The sequence below is a fragment of the Macaca thibetana genome, chromosome 19, assembly GCF_024542745.1.
Source record: "Macaca thibetana thibetana isolate TM-01 chromosome 19, ASM2454274v1, whole genome shotgun sequence".
NCBI classification, from domain to species: Eukaryota; Metazoa; Chordata; class Mammalia; order Primates; family Cercopithecidae; genus Macaca; species Macaca thibetana.
Window position 1 is genome coordinate 40372555 of NC_065596.1, and position 25521 is coordinate 40398075.

The 25521-nt window shown below is 52.3% G+C and overlaps 1 protein-coding gene across 2 annotated transcripts in view; it reads left to right on the forward strand.

Annotated features, from left to right (window-relative positions):
- TBCB (tubulin folding cofactor B) overlaps positions 1–25521 on the forward strand; it is a 188056-nt gene that overhangs the window by 28312 nt on the left and 134223 nt on the right. The window contains exon 1 of one of the 2 annotated variants that reach the window (XM_050769304.1): positions 126–129. The exons of the other annotated variant lie outside the window; for it this stretch is intronic. The gene's annotated coding sequence lies outside the window, so the exon portion shown is untranslated. Of the gene's footprint in view, positions 1–125; positions 130–25521 lie in introns of those variants that run through there. 2 annotated transcript variants of the gene reach the window in all.

Below are 25521 nucleotides of genomic sequence, written 5' to 3' on the forward strand. Positions count from 1 at the left end.
GGAGAAATTAATCACTTATGTCTTTAGATGAATGCACACTTAGGTGAGTAAATTTACTTCATCTAAATGGGTCCAGGTGCTGGGGTGATTATCCTTATCTTGTCTTCTGCTAAATCATGGAGCTTGGGGAGTTCCTTTAGTCTCCAATAAAGCTTATTTGTGAAGGTCTGGGGAGTTCCTTCAGATCCCCAGTAAAACTTGTTTAATCTTAAACAGGTCCTGTTAAGAATTCATTCGTGAGGCCGGGCATGGTGGCTCACACCTGTAATCCCAGCACTTTGGGAGGCCAAGGCAGGCAGATCACCTGAGGTTGGGAGTTTGAGACCAGCCTGACCAACATGGAGAAACCCCATCTCTATTAAAAATACAAAATTAGCTGGGCTTGGTGGTGCATACCTGTAATCCCAGCTACTCGGGAGGCTGAGGCAAGAGAATCAGTTGAACCTGGGAGGTGGAGGTTGTGGTGAGCTGAAATCATGCCATTGCACTCCAGCCTGAGCAACTAGAGTGAAACTCCATCTCAAAAAAAAAAAAAAAAAAAAGAAGGAATTCCTTCGTGATCTTGTCATGCCTCAAGGCCCAGGAAAGGCCTGGCCAAAACTCTTGGTGGCCTTTTGTTACATTCCAGCCTTTGTATGAGGGCCCTGGCTCTACCAGCACTTTTTTTTTTTTTTTTTTTGAGATGGAGTCTCACTCTGTTGCACAGTGGCACCATCTCAACTCACTGCAACCTCCTCCTCCCAGGTTCAGTCTCCCAAGTAGCTGGGATCACAGGTGTGCGCCATCATGCCTGGCCAATTTTTTTTTTGTATTTTTAGTAGAGACGGGGCTTCACCATATTAGCCAGGCTGGTCTCGAACTCCCGATCTCAGATAATCCTCCTGCCTCAGCCTCCGAAAGTGCTGGGCTTACAGGCGTGAGCCACCGCTCCCAGCCTCTATCAGCTTTTAGTATCTAACCCAACCACACAGTCAGTGCTAAAACAGCTGTTATGGAGGCCTGTGTTCATGAGACGTGGCTTGCCACACTAGGCCACCCCTCAGCACCGCTATAGAAAAACAATGGACTCTAGAGCCAGGTGTCCTGGGTTCAAATTCCAGTTTGGCACTTGATATCTATGTGACCTTGGATAAATTATTTAACCTCTCTGGGCCTCAATTTCTTCATATGTGAAATGAGAATGATGAAAAGATCTGATTCATAGGGCAGTAGTGAGGATTACATGAGCTAATATATGGAAAGCACAGAAAATATGCGAAGCTAGGACCCGATACATGAAGCCATGATGCTGCATACCTGCCTCCACACCACCTGGGAGCTCACCCTGCCACTCAGGGGTCAGGACGTTCCCCAGTGCTCTTAAGGCTCCCCAGCATCCAGCAGCCCCCACCCCAGGTATCCAGAACCTTCAGATTCTCAGGGCTCCAGATTTATATTCTCTTTTTTTTTTTTTTTTTTTTTGAGACAGAGTCTTGCTCTGTCACCCAGGCTGGAGTGCAGTGGCGCGATCTCGACTCACTGCAAGCTCCGCCTCCCGGGGTCACGCCATTCTCCTGCCTCAGCCTCCCGAGTAGCTGGGACTACAGGCGCCCGTCACCGCGCCCGGCTAATTTTTTGTATTTTTAGTAGAGACGGGGTTTCACCGTGGTCTCGATCTCCTGACCTTGTGATCCGCCCGCCTCGGCCTCCCAAAGTGCTGGGATTACAGGCATGAGCCACCGCGCCCGGCCCAGATTTATACTCTCACCAACATGATCCCTCTTTTCCAAGGACTGACACTCCTGTATTCCTTCCTTAATTAATTGGAATTTTAGATTTTTTTTTTTTTTTTTGAGACTGAGTCTTGCTCTGTTGCCCAGGCTGGAGTGCAATGGTGAGATCTTGGTTCACTGCAACCTCTGCCTCCCAGATTCAAGCAATTGTCCTGCCTCAGCCTCCCAAGTAGCTGGGACTACAGGCATGTGCCACCACACTCGGGTAATTTTTATGTTTTTAGTAGACACGGGGTTTCACTATGTTGGCCAGGCTGGTCTTGAACTCCTGACCTCAGGTGATCCACCTGCCTCAGCCTCCCAAAGTGCTGGGATTACAGGAGTGAGCCACCACACCCGGCCAAGATTTGGGCAGAGACCAATAGCCAAACTTTATCAGACACTAACAAGATCCCTGTGGCTGCCAGTTGAGAACAGATTACAGGGTTTGTGAAGGAATGAGGCCTGGAGGAACAGTGAGGAGGCTGCTGCACTAGTCCCGGCAGGAAATGACGGGGATTGGACCAGGGTGGGGGCGGTGAACGCAGGAGAAATGTGGGCTGGGAACCACCAAGTGAGGCAAAAGAAGGAAATCATGGACTGGGAGAAAGGAGGTACCCCTTGATCTGGAAGCACAGGTGGAGGCTCTTGGTAATGGGGGAAGCCCTTGGGTCCTGTCTGAAGGCTCTCCTGTTTACTGGATGAGGTGGGCACACCTGGCTCCTTGGTAGGAGTACTCATCTAGATTCCTGAGAAGAGGACTTGCACGTATTGTGTTAGGACAAATCTGGATGTTAGAATCAAGATTCCCAGTTAAAAAAAAAAAAAGGCCAGGCACAGTGGCTCACGCCTATATCCCAGCACTTTGGGAGGCCCAGGCGGGCTGATCACAAGGTCAGGAGATTGAAACCAGCCTGACCAACATGGTGAAACCCCATCTCTACTAAAAATACAAACATTAGCTTGGCGTGGTGGTGCATGCCTGTAATCTCAGCTACTCAGGAGACTGAGGCAGGAGAATAGCTTGAACCTGGGAGGCGGAGGTCGCAGTGAGCCAAGATCTCGCCACTGCACTCCAGCCTGGGAGACAGAGCGAGACTCTGTCTCCAAAAAAGAAAAAAAAAAAGATTCCCGATTAGAGGCCAGGCATGGTGGCTCATGCCTACAATCCCAGCACTTTAGGAGGCGAAGGTGGGCAGATTGCTTGAGCTCAGAAGTTCCAGACCAGCCTGGGCAACATGGCAAAACCCCTTCTCTACTTACACACACACAAACACACACACACACACACACACACACACACAGAGAAAGACTCTTGGTTAGCTGGGCGCGGTGGCTCACGCCTGTAATCCCAGCACTTTGGGAGGCCGAGGTGGGTGGATCACCAGGTCAGGAGATTGAGATCATCCTGGCTAACACGGTGAATCCCCGTCTCTACTAAAAATACAAAAAATTAGCCAGGTGTGGTGGCAGGCGCCTGTAGTCCCAGCTACTCCGCAGGCTGATGCAGAAGAATGGCATGAATCCGGGAGGCAAAGCTTGCAGTGAGCCGCGACGGCGCCACTGCACTCTAGCCTGGGCGGCAGAGCGAGACACTGTCTCAAAAAAAAAAAAAAAAAAAAAAAAAGAAGAAGAAGAAGAAGAAGAAAGATTCTTGGTTAGTAGACGAGTGTGGGGCATCCTAGATCTGCAAAGGCCCTACTCTCAATATCCCAGGATCCAACCCCCTCAACCTCCTTATCCTCCACCCCTCCCCAGATGCTCAGGAATTCAGCCCCTCTGGTGACCCCAGCTCTTGGTCACCCCTGCAGGTGAACCCACAGCAGCTGGGGCTGTCAGTTATCCTGGGCGACAGATGGCTGTGGTTGTACTTCCGCACCTCAGAACCATGGGCAGAGGCAGGTCTGGTGCAAGAACCACCCACACTGAATCTCTTTTACAACGGCAGCACACACGTCACTGCACGTGGCTGCAGGTTGCCACTCACACAAGGCAGACTGTGCAGTGACTTCAGTCAGACGGGACCATGACATGGGCAGTCCAGACCCACTGGTCTTTGTGCATTTGGGCCCCGCAGCCACCCGATGCCCTGAGCCAAGCCTTAGTCCCCACAGGAGACTGGGGGCCCTGTGCTGTCCCTGTAGCTCCAAAAGGGCCCCTTAGCCACTGCCACCAAGTATGACACCTACATCCTTCGTGGCCAGCGCCGTGCCTGGATATGCCCCTTCCCCAGCTCCCTGCCTGCGCTTTGGGTGTGCTTCCTTGTCTGTGTGCACCTTGTCAGGCCTCAGTGTCAGCACTGAGCCCTCGAGCTTCTGGGCTGGCTGCCGTGAGTGGCCCTTCAAGGGAAAGGGTTATAGGCTGCTGGGAAAAGGGGATTCTGGGACTTAGGAGTGACACTCCTTAGTTCTGGAGACTGATTCCTGGGGCAAGGGTGTAGGGTCCCTGGGACAGCCTCTGGGTCCTGGGGGCAGAACTGCTGAGTTGAGGGGTGCGGGGAAAACAATTCTAGGGCCTGGAGACAGGGGTCTTTGGGTCTGGGGCCAGAGCTTCTGGGTCCTGGGCATGGGGACAACTTGGCTATAGGGCTGGGGCTGCTGGGTTCTCAGGTTCTAGAGACTAGAACACCTAGGTCCATTCTAGGTGGTAACTACTCCAGTATCTGGGGTGAGCGCTCTGAGTCCCAGAGCCAGACTTATTTATTTATTTATTCATTTATTTAGACAGGGCATCACTCTGTTGCCAAGGCTGGAGTGCAGTGGTACTATCATAGCTCACTGCAGCCTCAACCTCCCAGACTCAAGCCATCCTCCCTCCTCAGCTTCCCAAGTATCTGGGACCACAGGCGGGTGCCACTATGCCCAGATAATTTTTTATTTTTATTTTTTGTAAAGATGAGGTCTCCCTATGTTGCCCAAGCTGGTCTCTAATTCCTGAGCTCAAGTGATCCTCCCACCTTGGCCTCCCAAAATGCTGGGATTACAGATGTGAGCCACTACGCCTGAGCCAAACTTTTACGTTCTGGGGAGTGGACTTCCGGTTTCTGAGCACAGGGACTTCTTTACTCTGTGAGACGGGGATTGCTGCGTCTGTTGCCTGGAGAGCTCCATTCTAGAGGGTGAGGATATTGCTAGGGATTCCTGGAAGTTGAGATCAGGGACATCTGCATTATAGGGGTGGCCAAATTCTTGGGTCTCGGAAACCAGACCTGGGAGTCCTGATGTAAATACCCTCTCCTTCCTGTCTCCATCCCCACTCCTGCCCCGGCAGCTATTGAGTGCCCCCAAAACAGCCACTATGAGCCATGTGGCTTATCCTGTCCAGAGACCCCCACAGCCAGGCCCACTGGGGGTTACCACTACCCTGCAGACATAGTTGTGCCTGTGACGCAGACCGCTTCTTCCTTTTTTTTTTTTTTTTTTTTTTTTTTGAGACGGAGTCTCACTCTGTCGCCCAGGCTGGAGTGCAGTGGCACAACCTCGGCTCACTGCAAGCTCTGCCTCCCAGGTTCACACCATTCTCCTGCCTCAGCCTCCCGAGTAGCTGGGACTACAGGTGCCCACCACCACGCCCAGCTAATTTTTTGTATTTTTAGTAGAGACAGGGTTTCACCGAGTTAGCCAGGATGGTCTCGATCTCCTGACCTTGTGATCCAACCCACCTCAGCCTCTCAAAGTGCTGGGATTACAGGCGTGAGCCACTGTGCCCAGCCCTGCTTCTTCCTTTTTTAAGACACAGGATCCTGCGGGGCACGGTGACTTATACCTGTAATCTCAGCACTTTAGAAGGCCGAGGCAGGCGGATCACCTGAGGTCAGGAGTTCGAGACCAGCCTGACTAACATGATGAAACCCCATCTCTACTAAAAATACAAAAATTAGTTGGGTGTGGTGGCCGGTGCCTGTAATGCTAGATACTAGGGAGGCTGAGGCAGAAGAATCGCTTGAACCCAGGATATGGAGATTGCAGTGAGCCGAGATTGTGCCACTGCACTCCAGCTGGGCAACAGAGCAAGACTCCGTCAAAAAAAAAAATCCTAGAATCTCGAGGGCAAGCCCCAGTATATCAGAGATGTCAGACTCTGGGATCCTGGCACCCAGTTCTGACCGAAGAATTTCATTTCCTCATTCAACAGCCATATATTATCTACTGTGTTCCAGGCACTATTTGAAGTGCTTCTTTAAGTACGTTAACTGAATTTCAGACCACACTCTCAGTCCAGGTCCTGGGTACCCCCATATAGGATCCAGGATTTCTAAAGTTCCAAACCCCAATGCTGACAAACCCTCACACGCCCCCAAATCCTAGATGCCAACCACAACTGCTGTGGACAACAACGATCAGAACCACGGACAGCAGTTCAGGCATTTGTAGCTGCTGTGGGCCCATCCCCTGCCCAGTACCAGTCATCACAACACCCTGGATCCCCTGCCATTACTTAGAAAGTCCAGCATCCTTGGAATGCTTATAGCCCAGCATCACCTATGAACCTCATTCATTTATTCATTCATGTATTAGATCGACAAATATTTATTGAGCACCAACTATATGCTGAGAACTGTTCTATTTTATGTGTGTGTGTGTGTGTGTGTGTGTGTGTGTGTGTATGTGTGTGTATTTGAGACGGAGTCTCACTCTGTTGCCCAGGCTGGAATGCAGTGGTGGGATCACGGCTCACTGCAGCCTCAACCACTAGGACTTAAACAATCCTCTCGCCTCTTGCCCCTGTAGCCTCTCTAGTAGCTGGGACTACAGGTGCAAGTCTATACGTATGTTTGTTTTTTGTAGAGGCAGGGTCTTACTGTGTTGCCCAAGCTGGTCTCGAACTCCAGGATTCAAGCAACTGGCCCACCTTGGCCTTCCGAATTGCTGAGATTAAAGCATCACTCACTGCACCCAGCCTATTTTGCACATATACTATATTAATTCCAATTGAGGAATACTATGGCCCCAACCTCCAGAATCCATAATTCTCATCTCTCAAGATTTGTTGAAAAAGTGGTCAGGATCATGAACAGCAGTCTAAGCATTTCTTTTTCTTTTCTTTTCTTTTTTTTTTTTTTTTTTTTTTTTTTGAGATGGAGTCTTGCTCTTTTGCCCAGGCTGGAGTGCAGTGGCGCCATCTCGGCTCACTGCAAGTTCCACCTCCTGAGTTCATGCCATTCTCTTGCCTCAGCCTCCCAAGTAGTTGGGACTACAGGCGCCCGCCACACCTGGCTAATTTTTTGTATTTTTCGTAGAGACGGGGTTTCACCCTGTTAGCCAGGATGGTCTCGATCTCCTGACCTTGTGATCCGCCCGCCTTGGCCTCCCAAAGAGCTGGGATTACAGGCGTGAGCCACCGCACCCGGCTAGTCCAAGCATTTCTAGGTGTTGTGGACAGACCCCTAGCCCCTCAACAGCACCTCCCCCCCGGAACCCCTGCTAAGAGCAGGAATCCAGGCATCCTTGGTACTGACACTGGGCCCCCAAGTTCTAGCTTGACCTGCCCTCTCCCCACAGGTGAATGGTGACTGCACGAATCTGCACTTCCAGGCTCCAGGTAACAGTGCACTCATCTTCTGCCGGGGCTGGGACACCATGGCCAGCTGCCCCTTTGGCCCGTGTGGGACCTACACCCCAGGATCCATGCGACACTGACGCTACCAGCAGCAATAGGGGTGGGGCTAGGTCCCGCTGACTATTGGAGTCAGGTGCTGACTACACTGGGGGGTCCCTGGGTGCCCAGAGTTGAGGCAAGCACCAAGCTGCCTGAGGACACATTAGCTTGGGTCTGTGGCTGCTTGGTGGGCTGTCTGGGTGTCCAAATGCTTCTGGCAAGATGCCATCATGACCACCACCCTGTGCCACCCTGCCAACCACTAGCACTCTGGCCCACTTTGTTCACATCTGTGGCATCCTCCTGGATGCCGTGGGGCCCTTCCAGCTGTGTCATGAGTTGCTGGCACCAAGTCCCTGTTTCCAAGACTGAGTGGTGGAGGTGTGTCTGGGTGCTGGACCCTGCCCCATGCTCATCCAGGTTTGTTCATCTGGGGAGCCTGGCTCCACTCCCGACTGGAGTTCAGCTCCTCAGCTGTTGCCTATCCCAGGATGGCAGACCCTCACTGCACCATTTAATCCCTGAGACCTTGTACTTCCCATGATGCCAGCCTCACCCTCTCCCGAGTCATGGTCCAGATTTGACCTGGACCATTCCCCCTCCTAAAGTGTCAGTGCTACTCTGATTAAAGCCAGCCCCCAGCTTATACGCTTCCCCAATCTCAGCCCTGATTATGGCCCAGCCCTTCAGCCCTTATCTCTTCAGGGACTCAGAACCTGATTGTGGCCCAGCCCCCAAGCTCTCACCCATCCCAGAGACCCATCAGTGCCTCTGAAACATGGTTAGCCACCTGGGCTTTACTGATCTGAGGTTCCAGCTTCAGTTCTGTCTAAGCTGAACTCTCCAGCCCCACCCCTGGCAGGCACCAGATGACAGATCCTAGCGCCCCCGGCATGGAGGGTGGGCCCACGGCAGCCACTTGCCCACCATCTGGTGCTGCTGCCTGCCGATGTTGGTGGCTTGCAAACCCTGTCACATCCCCTAGGAGGCTCCAGGCCTCTGCATAGCCTCAGGCAGCTCCATGACCGTGCCTTCGGGAGCACCACGTTTGGCCTCCTGGGTGCCTGCACAGTTTTGGGCTGCCTGTAGCGTGTGCGGCCCTTCGAGGTGGTGCTGGAGAGAGACCTGGGACTGCCCAGCCTCCGCCATGTGCTGCTGCTGTGTCTGCATGGCCACTACTTTGGTGTGGACTTCGGTAAACAGGGACAGTCAAGAGACCCCTTGTCCTGTCATTTACCTTTTTTAGCACCTTCGTGGCTCTGTTCTGGTGGACAGGATCTCTGTGTGTGGCTCTCTGATGCCCTCCTTCCCTTCCCCTTGCCAACACCCTAATTTCCACTCTTCTCCCTTCTCCCATCTGCACTTCTGTATCTCTCTCCTTGCCTTTCCCTCTTTCCTTTTCCTTATTTCTTTTTTTTTTTCCTGGACAGAGTCTCACTCTGTCACCCAGACTGGAGTGCAATGGTGCGATCTCGGCTCACTGCAACCTCCGCCTACTGGGTTCAAGCAATTCTCCTGCTTCAGCCTCCTGAGTAGCTGAGATTACAGGTGTGCACCACCACACCCACTTAAGCTTTATATTTTTAGTAGAGATGGTGTTTCACCATATTGGCCAGGCTGGTCTCAAACTCCTGACCACAGCCTCCCAAAGTACTGGGATTATAGCCATGAGCTGCTGTGCCCGGTCCTCAAGGTCCACATTGGACTTTTACCCATTCTAAAGTGCCAGCCCTGCTCTGATTAAAGCCAGTCCCCTGCTGGCCGCACCTCCTGCTTCATGCAACCCAGTCTCGCTGTGTCTCCCTGACTCCCCACCTCCCTCGCTTCACCACGCCAGCACGCCCCACCACTCTCTCCTGCCCCAAGTCTTCATCTCCCCGTTCTTTCTCCTCCTCTTAGATCTGGAAGTGACCCCTCTCCCCAGTAGCTGCCATTGGCTCCTCCCCAAACCCCTTCCCTGCCTGCTCCTCCCTCACCACCAGCCCTTCCTCTCAGAATAGCCCCTCCAGACTCCTCCCCGGCCCTAGATCCCTCCCCTGTCCCTAATGCTAATCTCTGTCTCTCCCCCACACCGCCCTGCCCACTCTACTACTCTCTCTCCTCCTCCGTTGGTCTCCACGCCCCTCCCCTGACTTCCTGCCCTGGTCCTGGGGGTACTCCACAATGCCCATCCTGAGTGTTGCTTACAACCCCCTTGCCCCGGCTCTCCTCTCTCCTACAGTTCCATGTCTCTTCATACCTCACTCCCATGTTCCTTCTCACATGCATCTGATCCCCCTCCACTCTTCCCGCCCCAGTCCTGGCACACTGCCTCTGACCTCTGGTTCTCCGTGGCCTCCATGGCAACTGCAAAGGTAAGACGGCAGGTGGATGACTTGGCAGCTGCCGAGGCCCGAGCCCTGCACCCCGCCGCATCCTTGCCCATGGTCAGGCTATCCAGTGACCACCGAGGACCCTGGCACAGACACGATGTGGTCCAGTGTCTGCAGCCTCTTGCCTAGCCAGGGACCCACTGGCACCCTGTCACACACACCTGTCACCAGAGAGCCCTTCTTCCAGGCCTGTGTGGCTGAAGTGGACCGCACCCCTAGGGACCACAAAGTGCCCCATGCCTGCCTGTGAGCTGATGGCTGGTACCAGTGTGCTGTCCTGGAGGACCTGGACCTCTGCCATGAGTCTCCATTCAAGAGCGGATAGAGCCAGCTGAGGCGGGGCCCACAGGAGGACTGGGTCTGGTGTGTAGTGACTCCACAGGTATGGATTGAGGACCTACAAAGTTCTGGGCATAGGCTGGAGATAGAGCATCCAACAGGATGGAGTCCTGAACATATCTTTTTTTTTTTTTTTTTTTTTTTTTGAGACAGAGTCTTGCTCTGTCACCCAGGCTGGAGTGCAATGGCGCAATCTCGGCTCACTGCAACTTCCACCTCCTGGATTCAAGCGATTCTCCAGCCTCAGCCTCCTGAGTAGCTGGGACTACAGGCACTCACCACCACGTCCCATGTCCGGCTATTTCTTGTATTTTTAGTAGAGATGGGGTTTCACCATGGTGGCCAGGCTGGTCTCAAACTCCTGACCTCAGGTGATCTGCCTGCCTCAGCCTCCCAAAGTGCTGGGATTACAGGTGTGAGCCACCGTGCCTAGCCAAGTCCTGCACGGATTCCTGTGGGGAAGACAGATTTGATTTTCTTTCTTAGCTAACACTGACAGGGCACACAACCTACATCAGGTGCTATTTGAAGACAGCAGTTCTTAAAGCCCCCAGCAGCATTAGCAACACCCAGAGCTTATTGAAAACGCAGAATCTGGCCAGGTGCAGTGGCTCACGCCTGTAATCCCAACACTTTGGGAATTGCTTGAACCCAGGAGTTCAAGACCAGCCTGGGCAACATGGCAAGACCCTGTCTCTGCAAAAAAGTTAAACAATTAGCCAGGTGTGGTGGCATGTGCCTGTGGTCCCAACTACAGCTCTGGAGGCTGAGTAGGGAGGATCACTGGAGCCCAGGATTTGGAGGCTGCAGTGAGTTATTATGGCACTACTGCACTCCAGCCTGGGTGACAAAATGAGACCCTGTTTCAAAAAAAAAAAAAGGCCAGGCACAGTGGCTCACGTTGTGATCCTAGCACTCTGGGAGGCCAAGGCAGGTAGATCACAAGAGGCCAGGAGTTTGAGACCGGCCTGGACAACATGGCAAAACCCTGTCCCTACTAGAAAGGCAAAAATTAGCCAGGCATGGTGATGGTGGGTGCCTGTAATCCCAGCTACTCAGGAGGCTGAGGCAGAAGAATTGCTTGAACCCAAGAAGCAGAGGTTGCAGTGAGTTGAGATTGCGCCACCGCACTCCAGCCTGGGCGACAGAATGAGAGAGAGAAGGGAGGGAGGGAGGGAGGGAGGAAGGGAGGAAGGGAGGAAGGGAGGAAGGGAGGAAGGGAGGAAGGGAGGAAGGGAGGAAGGAAGGAAGGGAGGAAGGGAGGAAGGGAGGAAGGAAGGAAGGAAGGAAAGGAAGGGAAGGAAAATGCAAACTCTTGCCCTGCCCTAGAATTACTGAATCAGAAACCAGTGTTTCAACAAAACCTTCAGGGAACCTCTGTTTTACCTGCCTTAATTTAGCTCCCTCTATCCTCAAACTGCCCTATGAAATAGGACAATTTTTGTCTGCCCTCTACAGTTGAGGAAACTGAGGCACAGAGAAGCTAAGTAATTCCCCAGATCCCACAGACAGTAAGCAGCAGAACTGGCCTTTCCACCTGGTTTCAGAATCCTACCTCTACCCTCTTACGCTATGGCACCACTACAATCATGGAAAAATAGTTCCAATAATAATATAAAAGGAACGGCTGACCTTTACTGAGTACTCTCTCGGTTCTAAGCCCTGTTCTCCCTCAATCAATCCTCCCATTTACATTTTATGGATGAAAGAAACCAAGGCATGGATGGTTAAGGAATGTGCCCGATGTCGTGTACCCAAAACATGGCATAGCTGGCATCTGAACATTTGTTCATGGATTTAACAGATTCTCACCAACTTGGAGTCTCTATATCTATGTCTCCTCCATGTGCCTCATGGATTCCTGGCCCCACCCTGACTTACCCTTTTCGGGTCTCCATCCTCCACTCCCCACATCTCTTTTTGCCTCTAGGTTGAAGTGCTCGTGGAGGGAATCTGTCTTGCCTTTTGCTATAGATTGGTGACAACTCGCACCCCCCAACACACACACTTTTTGTCCAGCTCTGACCTAACCATCTATGGCAAGAGGTAGGGTTATGTGAACCCAATGTGGCCACTCTATCAGGAAGGATTCTTTTCTTTTCTTTTCTTTTTTCTCTTTTCTTTTCTTTTTGAGAGAGAGTCTTGCTCTGTTGCCTAGGCTGGAGTGCAATGGTGTGATCTCAGCTCACTGCAGCCTCAACCTCCTGGGCTCAGGTGATCCTCCCATCCTTGCCTCCCAAGTAGCTGGGACTACAGGCACATGCCACCATGTGCAGATAATTTTTGTATTTTTTGTAATGATGGGCTTTTGCCATGTTGCCCAGGCTTGTCTTGAACTCCTGGGCTCAAGCGATCCACCTACCTCAGTCTCCCAAAGTGCTGGGATTACAGATATGAGCCACTATGTGCAGCCCCTGGAGAAAATTTAACACCCTTTGCCATTGGTTCCTGCAAACTTCCCAGGGTTGCCTCTGATAGGCTTTGCCTGGCCAATGATTGGGGCCCAGAGGAGTGAGAAATAAGCTGATTAGGCAGCCCCGGGTCCTATACACATCACTGGATCTTGGATGTGGAATCCCTTCAGTGCACATGCTGAAAGTATGGGCAGCTGCCAAAAAGGAGGTGTAAGTATTATTATTATTAGAAGGGTGAGGGACAGGCATGGTGGCTCACTCCTGTAATCCCAGTACTTTGGGAGGCTGAGGCAGGTGGATCACCTAAGGCCAGGAGTTCGAGACCAGCCTGGCAAACATGGTGAGATCCCATCTCTAGTAAAAATGCAAAACAACAACAACAACAACAGCTGGGCGTCGTGGTGTGCACCTGTAATCCCAGTTACTCGGGAGGCTGAGGCAGAAGAATTGCATGAACCCAGGAGGAGGAGGTTGTAGTGAGCTAGGATCGAGCCACTGCACTCCAGCCTGGGTGACAGAGCAAGACTCCATCTCAAAAAAAAAAAAAAAAAAAGAGGGTGGGGAGAGCAAAAAAGGCATTCATTACTAGAGATCCCTGACAGGTTCCCCCACAGACCCATGATGCTGGGTGGGACCACATGGCTCCCTGTCAGCAGAGGCTGGGAACAGTAGGCAAGACCCCTCCAAGAAAAGAGCAAGGAAGCTATGTTTGCCATATCCAGGGCACATGAAAGTAGTTAGCACACTGCATGGTATGCAGGCACTGCCCAATCAGTGCTGGTTGTTATTATTGCTGCTCTAATTAATCCAAGGGGCAGGGCTCCTGGGAGGATGCCGTCTGGGGGTGCTGGTTGAATAGAGGGTGGGCCCCTGGCTTGCCTGGGCCTCTCAAGCCACCTCTCTAAAGCCAGGCTGTGTTCCTGGCACAGCCACCACAGCTTGTGTGTGAACCCAGGTGTGCAAGAGGTGGTAGGGCCCCCCACTCCCCATGCTGAGGGCTACAAGTGTAAGGATGGAGTCCTCCCGGCCGGGGGTGACTGTGTCCCTGTTCCTGCTTCTGCAATGGCCAGTACTTCCCTGCAAGCATTCTCTCCGGTCTTTGTTAAGAGTCTCCCTTGGGTCGTCCCACTGATCCCCCGGACTTGTCCTTATACGGGTCTTATCTCAGAACCCCTAGCTGCATCCCCCCTCCATGACCACCTCAGCATCCCCACACCACCCCCAATCCCCATTCCTCCCCAGCCTGGCCAGACCATCCTCATCAAGGTCCCTTCCTCCTCCTGTTCCTGCTGGCTAGGAGAAGCTGTGACCCACGTCCCTGTTGGCAGTCCTAGAGGGGAGGTATGTGGCATCACAGATAGAGTCCTGGGCTGTCAATTCTGAGGTGTCCATGGGTGTGGCTTTGGTGCAGTTGTGTGGTCACAGAAGTGGAGTCAAAGATTGGGGCATCAAGCCGGGCACGGTGGCTCATGCCTGTAATACCAGCACTTTGGGAGGCCAAGGCAGGTGGATCACTTGAGGTCAGGAGTTCAAGACCAGCCTGGTCAACATGGTGAAATGCTGTCTCTATTAAAAATACAAAAATTAGACGTGGTGGTGTGTGCCTGTAATCCCAGCTATTCAGGAGGCTGAGACTGGAGAATTGCTTGAACTCAGGAGGCAGAGGTTGCAGTGAGCCGAGATCACGCCATTGCACTCTAGCCTGGGCAACAGAGCGAGTCTCTCTCTCTCTCTCTCTCTCTCTCTCACACACACACACACACACACACACACACACAGAGAGAGAGAGAGAGAGAGAGAGAGACAGACAGACAGACAGAGAGAGAGAGATTGGGACGTGACTTCTGGATCCTGAGAAAGAGGGGACTGGGGACCTTGACTTCATGGGTCCCTGATCCTTCTCCCTCTGACAGCCCCCCACCTCGAACCCTGCCCTGAGTCCTGTGACCCCACCACTTCTTTTCCCACCTTATGTCCCAGCCCCAGTCCCCAGTGCCCCGAATACTCCTGCTTTGTTGCACGTGGCTCTGCATGTCCAGCCACATGTGCCGACCTCATCAGCCCCAGTGCACTGCAGCCACCCTGTTCCGCTAATTGCAAAGCCTACCCTGGGAACCAGGGTGTCCCAGCGCTAGCCTGAGAAGTGCCAAGGTCACTGAGAGGCCTCCACAGGTAGCTGGCACAGCTGCCTGTCAACCCAGTCCCCGTCCAGCCCCATTGTCCTGGAGGAATCAGTGGTCTGCACTGCCATGGGAGCCATCTGTTTCCACACATTTGGAGGAGCTCACTATGAATTCCTCATCTCTTGTGTCCACCGCCTGGCGCGTCTCTGTGGCGCAGCCCATACCAACCTTGAGCCCTTGGGCCTGGACTGCTCCCACTTCTGTGGCTACACAGCTGCCCCAAGGCCCTGACCCTCTCAGCCTGTGGCCCGAGGACATGAGCCCGAAAGACCTCAACCACAGCCAGGTGAGGCTCCAAAGGCCTACTCTTTCTCACTGTCCCGTCTACTCCCCAGTCACCCACGATGACTCTTCTTTTCCTACTGATGCCCCCTCTAGTAGCTCTGCCCATGGCCCTTAAAGATGTCCACTCCAACTTCCTAGTGGCCCTGCTCACTAGGCATCAGTGGCTACTTACCCCCTTCCCCTTGACTTGCTTGTTGACCCCTCCTCACAACTCTCCACTTGTCATTATTTTTGAGACAGAGTCTCACTCTGCTGCCCAGACTGGAGTGCAATGGTGTGATCTCGGCTCGCTGCAACCTCCACCTCCCGGGTTCAAGTGATTCTCCTGCCTCAGCCTCCCGAGTAGCTGGGACTACAGGCATGTGCCACCACACCTGGCTAATTTTTGTATTTTCAGTAGAGATGGAGTTTCACCATATAGCCCAGGTTGATCTCTAACTCCTGATGTCAAGTGATCCACCTGCTTTGGCCTCCCAAAGTGCTGGGATTACAGGCATGAGCCACCATGCCGGGCATCTACTTATCATTATTAACCACCATTGAGATTCCACTTACCCTCCTATTGACTCTCCACTGAGTCCTCAATGGTCATCCTTTTAACTCCCTAACTGAATCCCCTCAACCCACAGGCTCAGCCCTCATCTCCCCACTGACCCTCCCTGTCAGTGGACATTCCATTAATTAATTCATTGAGTCATCCATTGCCCTCCCCCAGCTGATCCTACTACCTTTGTTTGGTTTTTGAGACAGAGTCTCTCTGTTGTCCAGGCTGGAGTCCAGTGGCGTGATCCCGGCTCACTGCAGCCTCAGCCTCCTAGGCTCAAGTGATCCTCTCACCTCAGCCTCCTGAGTAGCAGGGACTATAAGCACACGCCACCACACCTGGCTAATTTTTAAAATTTTTTGTAGACAGAGGGTCTCGCTATGCTGCCCAGGCTGGTCTTGAACTCCTGGGCTCAAATGATCCTCCTGCCTTGGCCTCCCAAAGTGCTGGGATTAGAGGCATGAGCCACCATACCTGACCAATCCTACTACTGTTATATAGATTTGCCCATTAATCCCATTTACTGCCTGATTGACCCCACCTGCCACTGTCCCGACCTCCCACACTGATGCTTTCCAAGCAGTCTGTTAACCTTCTCAGTGATCCACTGACTGGCCCATTAATGTCCTCATTTACCCCCTGTGGACCTGCCCATCAAGCCCCCACCCCTGCCATCTACTGATTCTCTACTGAGCTTCCTATACTGGATATGACTAACTCCTGCACTGCATTCCCCGACTTTTCTATTATCCCTCTAATTGAGCCTCTCTTTGACTCATGTTCTCACCCTGTTGAGTTTTCTATAGAGTGTCCCATTCATTCATTGGCACACCTTCTCCTAGAGCACTGTCCAAGTCTCACTAGGCCCTCATTGATCAGAGAGGCATCCTTCCCAGTAGGACGTTTCCCATTAACCTTGAACTGCCATCCACAAACCCAGCAGCATTTGTCAGTCACTGACAACCCTTCTGACTCCACCCCCATTTATTCTCCAGGGGAGGCCCTGTTGTCACCCAAAACCACTAAGCCTCGGTCCTCAGTGATCCATGGAGTTGTCCATCCCTTCCTCCATTGCCCTTTTCTAGACCCTCCCATTGCCCCCCGCCACTGGCCCCTCTTCACTGACTCTTATGCATTCTCTTACTGCCCCTCATTGAACTTCCACGGACCTCTCATCAACTCTGGCTATCCAACCACTCTGCCATGGATGCCCCTTTGAATCCTATACTGACCCCTCATCAAGCCCCCAGCTCACCTCCCACCAAATCTTCCTATGATCCCTAATGACTCCCCCCATTAACCAGCCACTAAGGTTCTCCTTGACCCCTCTCGGATCCTTTCTGCTGACTCCCTCACTACTCAGTGACCATCTCCTTCTGCTGTTCAACCTGCCTGCATGCCCTCTGTGTAGGTAGATGGAATTTGGGAATCACTGCCCTTTTCTTATGGCCACCACCTCCACACCCAACTTTGGGGCTGCCAGCTCTACATGGCCCCAGACTGTGGCCTTTTGCTATGACTGGGACAGCCTGGCACTTGTGATCCTGCCATGGCCATATGAACCCTATCTGTGTGGACTCTGGCCCCGGTGACCCTATTACATCCTTGCCCAATGCCCAGAAGGTTGCTAAGTTGCCAGGTTGCAGCCAGGTCTGTGGGCCCCTCTGCCCTAGATTTTGCCAGACAGCCGTGCATGCCCTATTCACCAGGAATGGGCATGAGTGTGGCTGGCAGTGGCGGTGGATCCCCTGGAGCCCGGCTACGCAGCACTGTGACCAGGCCCATTCCTCAGCAAGTGCCTGGCCCACTGTGTGCCACCATCACAGTGCCCACTGAACCATATACTGGGCCGTGGCTGCCTACACTGTGGCTTGCAGGGCTCTGGGCATCTGCCTGCAGCCGTGGAGGACACTGACTTCTGTCGCCAGTGTGCTTTCCAGAGAGAGGGGTAAGCTCTGAAGAGCTCTGACTTGGGCCACCAGGGGACAGTCGCGTCAGGACCAACAGAAGTTCAGGCCTGGGCAGTGGGGCCAGGCGAGGAAGGGTGGGTACTGGAGAAGAGTTAGGACCAGATTAGATGTGGTCAGACCGACAGGGGTCTGACTTGATTTGATTGGTCCGGTTTGATTAACAAGGTCTTTTTAAATTTTTTAACAATTTTTTTTTTTTTGAGACAGAGTCTTGCTCTCTTGCCCAGGCTGGAGTGCAGTGGCGGGATCTCAGCTCACTGTAAGCTCCACCTCCCGAGTTTACGCCAGTCTCCTGCCTCAGCCTCCCGAGTAGCTGGGACTACAGGCGCCCGCCACCTCGCCCGGCTAGTTTTTTGTATTTTTTAGTAGAGATGGGGTTTCACCGTGTTAGCCAGGATGGTCTCGATCTCCTGACCTCGGGATCCGCCCGTCTCGGCCTCCCAAAGTGCTGGGATTACAGGCTTGAGCCACCACGCCCGGCCTTCTTTAACAATTTTTATAGAGACAGGGGTCTCACTATGTTGCCCAAGCTGGTCTCGAACCCTTGGGCGCAAGCACCTCTCCCTCCTCAGCCTCTTAAATTGCTGGGATTACAGGCATGAACCAAAGCGCCCGGCCTGATTAACAAGGTCTTTCTGTCTTTTGTGTCTCTTTTTCAGTGTCTCTATGTCTCCTCCGTGCCGCTGGCTCTCTGCATGTCTCTCGTTCTGGACCTCCCTCAATCCCGCCCCTTCCCCGTTTCCGTTCCCCTTCTCTTGGTTCCTAGTTGTTTCTTCCCCGGGCAGCCCCGTGCTGCTCTCCTCCGGCATCCTCCATCTCTGCCTCCCCCATCCGACCCTGGCTATATCTCCCCTGCCTCTCTCTTGTCTCTGTGCCCTCTGTCCCTGACCCTCCCACCACCCCCCACCCCCGCGGCCCGCCTCAGCGTTGCGGTGCCCAGTGCGTTGGCGCTGAGCTGTGCGCTGCCTGGCCACATGCGCGGGTTACAGCCCTGCCGGGAGCGCTGAGTGTGTGGCCAGGCCTTCCCACTGAGCGGCGCCTCTGAGTGCCCGCAGCCGAATGCGGCTGCTTCCTTGCAGGCGGACACCAACCGCTGGGCACCAATCTGGTACCCTGCCCCTGCGCCCCCACTCCCCTCCGCTCCTGTGCTCTCCCTGGACTTGCTGGCCCGCACCATTCCCGGGCTCAAAAAAAATTAAAAATTAGGGGGCGTGGTGGTGCGCGCCTGTGTTCCCAGCTGCTCAAGAGACTGAGGTAGGAAGATCCTTAAACCCAGGAGGTCGAGGCTGCAGTGAGCTATGGTGGCGCCACCACTGCACTCCAGCCTGGGCAACAGAGTCAGACCTCGTCTCTAAAAAAAATAAAATTAAATTAAAAAGTGTATATATTTAAAAGATAAGGGTGTTTAGGCCAGACGCTGTGGCTCATGCCTGTAATCCCAGCAATTTGGGAGACCAACGTGCAGGACTCACTTAAGGTCAGAAGTTCGAGACCAGTCTAGCCAACATGGTGAAGCCCTGTCTCTATTAAAAATACAAAAATTAGCCTGGAGTGGTGGTACATGCCTGTAGTCCCAGCTATTCAGGAGGCTGAAGCAGGAGAATTGCTTAAGCCCAGGAAGTGGAGGCTGCAGTGAGCCGAGATCGTGCCACTGCACTCCAGCCTGGGCAATACAGCAAGAGTCTATCTAAAAAAATAAGAAAAAAGAGAGAAAAGGGGAAAAAAAGGGTATTTAGCAGAGTTAGCTAGATGGTGGGGATGGAGTGTAGGAAGGACAGGCATGACTGAGTAGAGACAAGATAAGGGGTTATGACTGGGTGTGGTGGCTCAAGCCTGTAATCCCAGCACTTTGAGAGGCTGAGGCAGGTGGATCATGAGGTCAGGAATTCAAGACCAGACTGGCCAAGATGGTGAAACCCCGTATCTACTAAAAATACGAAAATTAGCCAGGTGTCGTGGCGTGTGCCTGTAACCCCAGCTACTCGGGAGGCTGAGGCAGAGAACTGCTTGAACCTAGGAGGTGGAGGTTGCAGTGAGCCGAGATTGTGCCACTGCATTCCAGCCTGGGCAACAGAGCAAGGCTCTGTCTCAAAAAAACAAAAAAGATAAGAGGTTATTAGTGGGGTTGGGAAATGAATGATGGTAATCTAGACTCTTGATGGTTACAAAGCAGAGTTAAGTGGTCATTTAAGCAATAAAGAGAGGTGGAATTGATACTTTGGTAAGTCATTTCTTTCCTCAGCTAGAGTTGGACACATATTAACAACATGCTAGTGACTGGCTGTGACGTTTTTTGTTTGGTTGGTTTTTGTTTTGTTTTGTTTTGTTTTTGGAGACAGGATCTTACTCTGTCACCCAGGCTGGAGTGTAGTCATGTGATCACAGTTCACTGCAGCCTCAAATTCCTGGGCTCAAGTGATCCCCCCACTTCAGCTTCTGGAGTAGCTATGACTACAGGCATGCCCCACCATCCTTGCGAATTTTTGTAGAGATGGGGTTCCAGTATGTTGCTCAGGCTGGTCTCAAACTTCTGGGCTCAAGGGATCCTCCTGTCTCAGCCTCCCAAAGTGCTGGGATTACAGATGTGAGCCACCATGCCCAGCCAAGTTAGTGTTTTATTTAGTGCTTTTCATGTGCTCAGCACTGTTCTGAGCAATTTTCATCAATCATCTCATCTAATCCTTATTGCAACTGTATCAGTCAGCTAATGCTGCATAACAAACAACCTTAAAATCTTAGTGACTTAACCCCAGGCAGCTTCCTAACTCATGTGTCTGTGGGTTGGTTGGGATTGGCCAATCTTAGCAGGGGTCATGAAGCACTTACCATATGCCTAGCATTGTTCTAAGCACTTTTTGTCAATTCACCTAATTCTCCCAACAGCCCTATGAAGTAGGTACTTTTTTTTTTTTTTTTTTTTTTTTTTCTGAGATGGAGTCTCACTCTGTCACCCGAGGCAGTGCAGGGGCACCATCTTGGCTCACTGCAACCTCCACCTCCCAGGTTCAAGCGATTCTTCTGCCTCAGCCTCCTGAGCAGCTGGGACTACAGGCCTGTACCACCACACCTGGCTAATTTTTGAGTTTTTAGTAGAGATGGGGTTTCACTATGTTGGCCAGGATGGTCTCAAACTCCTGGCCTCAAGTGACCCACACGCCTCAACCTCCCAAAGTGCTGGGATTATATGCGTGAGCCACCGCACCCGGCCCGAAGTAGGTACTTTTGTCCTTCCATGTTACAAACACAGAAAGTGAAGTTCAGAAAGGCTAAGTCCCTTGTCCAAAGTCTCATTCTCCTCTGTGGCACAATGGGGAGGGACCTCTGGGTTTCGGGGAGGCATGGGAGCAGGTTCAGCCTCCTCAGCCCCAGTGCTGACCCGTTACCTCCCCTGCAGGTGGATGGTGAGCACTGCTGGCTGCCTTGGGCACTGCCGGGAGGCTGGGGTTGGCTGCCTTGGAGGGTCACCATGCCATGGTGCACATGGCCTGTGGGCTGCATCTCATGTATACCTGGGGAAGCTCATGGTGCCTTCTGCATTCTCAGGCCAGCTGGTGGGGCTCCGTGGGTCCTTTGGAGGCAGTATTGGCCTACTTGACCTGCCTCTGGATACTACATCCTGGTCCAAGGGCCTGGTCACTATCCACTGCCCACTGACCCAGCCCAACCATGTCTTTCATGTCAGCTGCCCACATAATTTGCCCAGATCTTCAAGTCTCCCAAACTGTGTGGCCTCCTACAGGTGCCGGATGGCCCCTTTGACCATTGTGTGGTCCTCATCAGCCCCGAGCCCTTCCTTAGGATATGCCTGCAGGATGCATGTCATCCCAGTGGCCAGCACTGTGGTCTCTGTGACACTCTCACAGCCCATACTGCAGCCAGCCAGGAGCCTGGGAACCTTGCGATGCCCTGGAGGGGCCCCGAGCATTGCCATAAGTGCTCTGGCTTGGTCTGGGATGCAGGCAGGGAAGATTATGGGTTGCCTGGAAGAGCCCCCTCCCCTGGTGGGAGTCCAGGAAGAATTCCTGGCATAGGTGGAATTGGTGGAGGAGAATGTGTGGGAAGGGGATCCAAGGGAAAGGGAGCTGCAGCTGCAAAGGTGTGGAGGTGGGGAAATACCAATGGGAAGCCAGGCTGACTAGGGGCAGAGGCAATGAGATTGGAAAGGGGAATTCGAGGCCAGGCGTGGTGGCTCATGCCTGTAATCCCAGCACTTTGGGAGGCTGAGGTGGGTGGATCACCTGAGGTCAGGAGTTTGAGACCAGCCTGGCCAACATAGTGAAGCCCTGTCTTTGCTAAAAATACAAAAATTAGCTGGGTGTGGTGGCACACACCTGTAGTCCCAGCTACTCGAGAGGCTGAGGGTAGAGAATTGCTTGAATCTGGCGGCGGAGGTTGCAGTGAATGGAGATCACACCACTGCACTCGAGCCTGGGGGACAGAGGAAGACTCCATCTCAGAAAAAAAAAAAAAAAAAAAAAGAAGGAGAAAGAAAGAACAAGAAGATGAAGACGAGGAAGAGGGAGAGGGAGAGGAAGAAGAAGAAGACGAAGAAGAAAAGGAAAAGGAAGAAGAAGAAAAGAAATTTGAGCCTTAGGCATTTATCTTTGCCAACTGCCTACAGCACAGACCTGCCCACCCCAAGGCCATTATAGCATCTGTGCACAGACCTATGATTGGGGGTGTGTCCTGCCTGCCAACCCCGCTCACGGTTCTTCCCGATGCTATGAGAGCTATGAGCGTGGCCTCACCATTGATGGCACAGACTGTGTGTCCCAGGACCACTGTGGCTGCTTCCACAATGCTACCTTCTGGTGAGAGGGATCTCCAGGCCTGGAAGGTGAGGATGAGTCTCCCAAACCTCATCATAAGGTATACCCTGAATCACCAGTATATCAGTTAGCATTTTCAGTTGTAAATGACAGAAAATGATGCCAGCTGTCTTAAATACAGAAGAGAATTTGTCTACTTTTGCTTACCTGTAAAGATGAGGCCTTCAGGTCTGGCTGGTTCAAGGACTCAAACGATGTTGCTAAGAACTTAGTTTCTTTCCATCTTTCATCCTTGCCTTTTCCTTTTTCTGTGTTAGCTTCTATAGTAGTTAGGCTCCAGGTCCATATGGTGGAGCAAAAGCTCAAAATTACAGTGGCTTAAGCTTTTTGTTTGTTTTCAGAGACAGGGTCTCACTCTGTTACCCAGGCTGGAATGCAGTGGCGTGATCATAGCCACTACAGCCTTGACCTCCTGGGCTCAAGCAATCCTGACACCTCAGCCTCCCAAGTAGCTAGGACTACAATTATGTGCCACCATGCCTGGCCAATTTTTTTTTTTTTTGGTAGAGAAAAGGTCTTGTTGTGTTGCCCCGGCTGGTCCTGAACTCCTGGGTGCAAGCAATCCTCCCACTTCAGCCTCCCAATGTGCTAGGATTACAGGCGTGAGCCAATACGCTCAGCCTACAGTGGCTTAAACGTGATAGAAGCCTAATTATCTCTGACAGGCAGTCCAAGTATAACCAGCTTGCCTCCTCCAACACAGGCTCCATCTGTCATGTGGCTCTGCCTCCCCTGTGGTATTGCCCTCATCTGTTCCTCACCACAGCTACATTCCTGCAAGTTGGAAGGAGAAAAGAGGGGACAAAGAGACCAGGCCTCCTCCCTTTAAGGACAAAACCCAGAAATGGCACACATCACATCCATTCACTTCCCAGTGGCCAAACTTTATGGAAGGGCCCCATCTGGTTGCAAAGGGGGCTGGAAGATATATCTTTAGCTAAGTGGCCATGTGTGCAGCTAACGATTCTAATTGGGCCAAGTGTGGTGGCTCATGCCTGTAATCCCAGCACTCTGGGAAGCCGAGGTGGGAGGATCACTTGAGCCTAGGAATTTGAGAACATCCTGGGCAACATAGTGAAATCTTGTTTCCACAAGAAATACAAAAATTAGCCAGGCATGGTGTGGAGCGCCTATAGTCCTAGGTGACTGAGGTGGGAAGATCGCTTGACCCCGGGAATTTGAGGCTGCAGTGAGTCACGAGCATGCCCCTGCACTCCAGCCTGGGCAACAGAGCAAGACCCTATCTCAAAAAAAGAAAGAAAAGAAAAAGAAAAAGAAAAAAGGCCAGATACAGTGGCTCACGCCTATAATCCCAGCACTTTGGGAGGCTGAAGTGGGCGGATCACTTGAGGTCAGGGGTTCTAGACTAGCCTGGCCAATATGGCGAAACCTCATCTCTACTGAAAATACAAAAATTAGCTGGATGTGGTGGCGCATCCCTGTAGTCCCAGCTACTCGGGAGGCTGAGGCAGGAGAATCACTTGAACCTGGGAGGCAGAGGTTGTAGTGAACGGAGATCACGCCACTGCACTCCAGCCTGGGTGACAGAGCGAGACTCCGTATCAAAAAAAGAAAAAAAAAATGCTATTTCTAGGAAAGGAATGGAGAACGGGTATCTGAGACTGCCACAGCCTCATTTTCAAACCAGCTCTCTGTCTGCGGGCAGAGTGATCTGCCACCGCTCCAGGTTGATGATGTACAGTCTAGCAGTCCCAGCTGGGAGACAGCACTTCTTTTTTTTTTTTTGAGACGGAGTCTCGCTCTGTCGCCCAGGCTGGAGTGCAGTGGCCGGGTCTCAGCTCACTGCAAGCTCCGCCTCCCGGGTTCACGCCATTCTCCTGCCTCAGCCTCCGGAGTAGCTGGGACTACAGGCGCCCGCCACCTCGCCCGGCTAGTTTTTTGTATTTTTAGTAGAGACGGGGTTTCACCGTGTCAGCCAGGATGGTCTCGATCTCCTGACCTTGTGATCCGCCCGTCTTGGCCTCCCAAAGTGCTGGGATTACAGGCTTGAGCCACCGCGCCCAGCCAAGCACTTCTTTCTTGACAGTTTCAACAGAGTCCCGGGGCTGATGCTCATTGTCCCAGTGGAGGTCATTTGCCCATCCCTAAACAATTACAGGGGTCAGGGGATGGGATGTTCTGATTTGTCTCTAAGTAGCCAGGGCTGGGCCGTGTACCAGAGCTGGAGCCAGAGTCAGAGGGCAGGGATATCACCTAGGAAACCCTCTAGAATGAGAGTGGGCCAGTTCCCCAAAGACAAACTGAGAGACTGTAATCAGAAAACCATTGACAGGCCCTGGGCAGGAGGCAATAGTATTCCCTTTGAGGTTTTGCAGCTCCTTGAGTCCACTGGAAGGTAAAGAAAGTCCCTCATTGCCGGGTGCGGTGGCTCAAGCCTGTAATCCCAGCACTTTGGGAGGCCGAGACGGGCGGATCACGAGGTCAGGAGATCGAGACCATCCTGGCTAACACGGTGAAACCCCATCTCTACTAAAAAAATACAAAAAACTAGCCGGCGACGTGGCGGGCGCCTGTAGTCCCAGCTCCTCAGGAGGCTGAGGCAGGAGAATGGCGTAAACCCGGGAGGCGGAGCTTGCAGTGAGCTGAGATCCGGCCACTGCACTCCAGCCTTGGCGGCAGAGCGAGACTCCGTCTCAAAAAAAAAAAAAAAAAAAAAAGAAAGTCCCCTAGGCTGATTGACAGGTTGTCTTGGAGATTAAGGGTCACTTGACAGGAAAAACATAGATGTTTAAATTCCAGAGTACAAGCCAGCATGGTGGCTCATCCCTATTATCCCAGCTACTCGGGAGGATGAGGCCGGAGTTCAAGACCAATCTGGGCAACATAGCAAGACTCTGTCTCTAAAAACAAAACAAAAAATAAATATTTAAAATTCCAGAGTGAAGCCTGGGCAACATAGTGAGACTTTGTCTCTATAAAAAACAATAAAAGAAGAATTATCCATGTGTGGTGGGATGTTCATGTAATCCTAACTACTGGACATGTTGAGGTGAGAGGATTGCTTGAGCCCAGGAGATCAAGGCTGTAGTTTCACCAATATGGTGAAACCCCGTCTCTACTAAAAATACAAAAAATTAGCCCAATGTGCTGGTGTGCACCTATAATTCCAGCTACTGGGGAGGCTGAGGTACGAGAATCACTTGAACCTAAAGGCAGAAGTTTCACCATGTTGATCAGGCTGGTGTTGAACTACTGACCTCGGGTGGTCTGCCCGC